The sequence below is a fragment of the Engraulis encrasicolus genome, chromosome 9 (genome assembly GCF_034702125.1).
Source record: "Engraulis encrasicolus isolate BLACKSEA-1 chromosome 9, IST_EnEncr_1.0, whole genome shotgun sequence".
Lineage (NCBI taxonomy): Eukaryota > Metazoa > Chordata > Actinopteri > Clupeiformes > Engraulidae > Engraulis > Engraulis encrasicolus.
This window is the reverse complement of record NC_085865.1, coordinates 21,475,781-21,480,780: the sequence shown is the minus strand read 5'-3', so window position 1 is coordinate 21,480,780 and position 5,000 is coordinate 21,475,781. Positions and strand designations below refer to the sequence as shown.

At 50.0% G+C, this 5,000-nt stretch overlaps 1 protein-coding gene across 7 annotated transcripts in view; it reads right to left on the bottom strand.

Annotated features, from left to right (window-relative positions):
- The window catches only part of ptprma (protein tyrosine phosphatase receptor type Ma), a 304,853-nt gene that overhangs the window by 169,094 nt on the left and 130,759 nt on the right, over positions 1-5,000 (bottom strand). The gene's annotated exons all lie outside the window — the stretch shown is intronic.

Sequence of the window (5,000 nt, the reverse complement as noted above, 5' to 3'; positions counted from 1 at the left end):
AGTCTCAACATTACAGCTTCTGATTACCTGATCAGTAACACCAGTGTGTGTGTGTGTGTGTGTGTGTGTGTGTGTGTGTGTGTGTGTGCCCTCGTGTGTGTGTGCGCGTGCATGCGTGTGTTGAACGTGTTCCACAGAGATTCCAATTCATCTTGACGTCTTGGGTTTTATCTTAAGTAGGTGCAATTAAAGAACTGTGAGCTCACTCATACAAAAGGGGAGGGGAGAGGAGAGGGAGGGGGTTCTCTGTGTCTCTGTGACTCCCAACATGGAGGTTTGCGGGGGCTTTTTGTGATGTGGGGGAGATTTGAAAGGCGCTAATGAGTTAAACCAATTAATATCCTGACCTTCATCGCTTGAGAAGCGAGAGGAATTTCATTACCCGTCACCCCTGTGGTCCTGCTCTACTTCTCCCGCGACCTATTTTATACCTCGGCCTGCTACGCCACACACACACGCGTACGTGCGCGTGCAAACACACACTCACACACACACACGCACGCACGCACGCACACACACACACACACACACACACACACACACACACACACACACACACACACACACGCACGCACGCACGCACGCACGCACGCACACACACACACACACACACACAGACATATTGTGTTGCGTGTGTGTGTGTGTGTGTGTGTGTGTGTGTGTGTGTGTGTGTGTGTGCCTGCGTGCATGCTTGTGAATGTGTGTCTCTGTGTGTGTGTGTGTGTGTGTGTGTGTGTGTGTGTGTGTGTGTGTGTGTCTGTGTGTGTGTGTGTCTGTGTGTGTGTGTGTGTGTGTGTGTGTGCGTGCGTGCGTGTGTATGCGTGTCTGTGTGTGTGTGTGCGCGTGAGTGCACACGCGTGTGTGTGATTAGGAGCTATTAGAGCACAACAAATCTATTATCGTAAGTGATTTGGGCACAAAATAAAAATGTAACTTAAACAAATGTCTCTGTTCCGTGTGCCTTTAGTGTGGTGGAGGAGTGCATGAGGTTTGTTTGTGCGCGGCGGTGGTCGAGGAGGTGGGGGCGGAGGGGTAGGTACTGGGTGGTGGTATTTCTGCTCTCGGCAACTCTTTCATCTCCGAGTCATATATTATATCTATTATGATGAGTAAGTTGCTTATGGGCACCATTTCTCCTCATAAGGGAGCAATGCCCCCCCCAAAGGGCTTCTAGAATTGATGACTGTCTGACGGCGGAGGGGGAAAAAAATCCAGGTCTGGCATTTTTTTTTTCCTTTTGTGAGTAAAAAACTCTTTAGCATTTTGAAAGTCAATACGCATGAAGAGAGGCCATTTGTCACCAGTCACGAGTATGATTCTCAAAACAAGGTTAACCTAATGAGATGCTCTGTCTCTCTCTCTCTCTCTCTCTCTCTCTCTCTCTCTCTCTCTCTCTCTCTCTCTCTCTCTCTCTCTCTCTCTTCCTCCATCTATTTCTCTCTCTCTCTCTCTCTCTCTCTCTCTCTCTCTCTCTCTCTCTCTCTCTCTCTCTCTCTCTCTCTCTCTCTCTCTCTCTCTCTCTCTCTCTCTCTCACCCTCCCACCACTATGTTTTATTTTAAGGCTTTCAGTATGAGGAATTCCATCACAGAAGAAAGCCATCAGGCGTGATTCCAAAGTTCAGGTGGAAACACAACACTGCAGGGCAGCAGGCATTGCAGGAAGTGCCCGTGGAGGCCTATAGTGTAGAAGAAACATGCTCTATTTGGGTGAGGAGGTGGGGTGAAGGAAAGATGGAGCTATGGAACAAAGAGAGGAAGGAAAAGGGAGGAAAAGGCAGGAAAAGGGAAGGGAGGGGATAGGGTATTGATTGGAACCGAGGAGAACACCAATTACTGGTGAAGTAATGGGTCATCCGTCTTCTTGACAGTGCTGCGCACAGGTGCGACCGGTGCGGAGGGCCCAGACCGATGAAGCAAAGGGAGGGGGGGGAAACAAGTGTGTCTATATGAGCTTCCTGGAGACCATATCGCCAGGGAAGCCGACAAGGGCAGGGAGGGGTCAGTTGTCCTGGGCCCAGGGAGGTGGGGGCCCATCATTGGGTCCTCATTACATTGAATGTACTGGTGTGTGTGTGTGGGGGGGGCTTTCAAACGACTTTGTCCTGGGCCCAGCCAAAGCTCAGTGGCCCTGCATATCGCGTACGGTACGGTATGGGGGCAACCTGGTGAGAGAGGGACTCTTCGAGAGAGGAAGGGAGCCCAAAAAAAAAGCTGCACCAGGTATCCTCAGGACACCCCGTCCCAATAAAAACACTTAGTTACTTCTGGCTGCATCCTCGTGAACCTGCCTGGTTAAAAAAACTCGCCAGACCTGTTAAACGACACCCGCAGAAAAAAAAACCCCATCATGATGTGTGATGTCATGTTATGTGCGTGTGTGTAAGTGTGTCAAGCTATTAAGTTTGACCTCCATTAACCTTCTCCTCTGCGTGCGTGTGTATGGCCAGAGGCATCGTCTTTAAAACTTCTCCGGATTCTCAGAGCAACCTATTCAGAGCAAGCCGTAGTAGTAGTCGATCACGTGAAACTGAACCCTGACACCCCTCCTCTTCCCCCTCTTGCCTGTCAAGCTCCAAAATATCATTCTCTCTGTCTTTCTACATCGCATTACTTGAGTAGAAATCAAACATCTGGCAGTTTTAATCCCCCGTGCTCACTATCTATCCATCTCCCTTACTCTCCTCCTCTCCCTCCTCTTCCTACTCTCCTCCCTACCTTTCCCTCCTCTCCTCTTCTCTCTATCATCTCCTCACCCTTTTCCCCGGGGTCTTGTCTGACTTCTCAATTTTCAGACAGGGAACAGGTGGAGATGCTTCGCAGCAGCAGCACGAGAGAGAGAGCGAGAGAGAGAGGGAGAGAGAGAGAGAAATATGAGGAGAAAAAATACGTAGTTTATTCTCTCATTTTCTCTTCAGTTTCAAAAAGAAAAAAAGGTAGGAAGGATGGATGGATGGAGGAAAGAAAGAAAAGAGAGTCACTAGAGACAAGTTCGCAGAGAAAATTTGCAGTTTATCCTCTCGTCTTCTCCTCCTTAAAAGAGAGAGTGAAAATAAAGAGAAAAAAGGAAAGAAGGAAGAAGGGACAGGAGAACGAGAAAAAAAACATAGGAGGACCACCTTCACCCTTGGAAGCGATCGTGCGGACAGGCTTAACGTGAAGTGACATTTCAATCTGTCCGCCCGACGCATTTCAAAGTGACGGCGCTGCGTCAGACAGCCGACGTCCAGGTGGCAGTGTCACCCAGGTCCACCCAGCTGTCTTCTGCCGCATCTGTGTGTGTGTGTGTGTGTGTGTGCAAGCGTGCATGTGTGTGTATGTGTGTGTGTGTGTGTCTGTGTGTGTGTGTCTGTGTGTCTGTGTGTGTGTGTGTGTGTGTGTGTTTCTGTGTGTGTGTGTGTGTGTGTGTGTGTGTGTGTGTGTGTGTGTGTGTGTGTGTGTGTGTGTGTGTGTGTGTGTGTGTGTGTGTGTGTGTGTGTGTGTGTGTGTGTGTGTGTGTGTGTGTGTGCGTGCCTGGGTGTGTGTGTTTCTGTGTGTGTGTGTTTCTGTGTGTGGGTGTGTGTGTGTGTGTGTTTCTGTGTGTGTGTGTTTCTGTGTCTGTGTGTGTGTGTGTGTGTGTGTCTGTCTGTGTCTGTGTCTGTGTCTGTGTCTGTGTTTGTGTGTGTCTGTGTATGTGTATGCTGTCTCTGGGTTTGCGTGGTCAGAACAAAGACATCAACAGGCAGTCAGCTGGTCCTTGATAGGTTTTGGACCGCCCACACACACTCATATAGATGGAGACTCACACGCACATCGACACAAACCACACACACACACACACACGCACACACGCACACACACACACACACACACACACACACACACACACACAATCGATCGGCCTCCTCCTCCAAAACCTCCTCCGGCCACAGCCATGGCCAGTGACACGTGGCGATAATGTGAAAACAAAAGGTTGGGTCGCTTCATCAAAACTGCCGGCCGCCGCTGACACACGCCTGGCAGCCCGGCCAGCCCGGCCAGCCCGGCCCCCGCCACATGACTGACATATCTATATGGATATTGATCATATCTGTAATGAGTTAAAAACACAATCCTGCCTCCATTTCATTTTCTATTCAATAGTTCAGGACCTGCTTGTGAGGGAGGGAGGGATCGAGGGAGGGAGGTGTGAGTTGACGGGCGCGGGGGTGGTTTGGGCACAGGGGCTGAATGTGCGATGAGGTGTGTGGCCTTTTCATACTTTTCAGGCTATTACATTATTAAAAGGCCGCTCGTTCACGTCGGAGAGCCAGAGTTAAGATGCAATGGGAGTAAAAATGTAGGTGTTACAACGGGAAGCAAAGTTATGCTCAAACAAAGACACACACATTCTGTACATGTGTATTAAACAAATAGACATACACGCATATATGTACTGTATACACACATGTTTTCACACACATATTGTCACACACATATTGTCACACACACATTGTCACACACACATTGTCACACGCACACACACACACACACACACACACACACACACACACACACACACACACACACACACACACACACACACACACACACACACACACACACACACACACACACACACACACTCAAACCCCCTACACACACACACACACACACACACACTTTCACACACACATTCCATGCTTTGACACCCTGACGATAACTCATGTGCATCTATTTGTCGCTCGCTAACGCGTGTTTTCACACTATCTGTTGCTGTCGCGGTCCCGTCATGGGAGGTCAGGGGGTCGTGCAGCAGGCATGGGGCTGGATTAAGGGAGGCATTAGTGGGACCACACGTTAGGGAACAGCCCCTTGCCAGCCTGGTGCCTGGTGCCTGGTGCTGATGACTGGGGAATGGGAAGGGCGTGCCTGGTGGCTGGGGACGCTCGCTTGTCGCCACGGCCCGCTGTCGCCAGGGCAGCTGTCCTCACGACTGAAGCTGACCCAGCAGTTGTGCTTGTGTGTGTGAAAGAGATTGGGC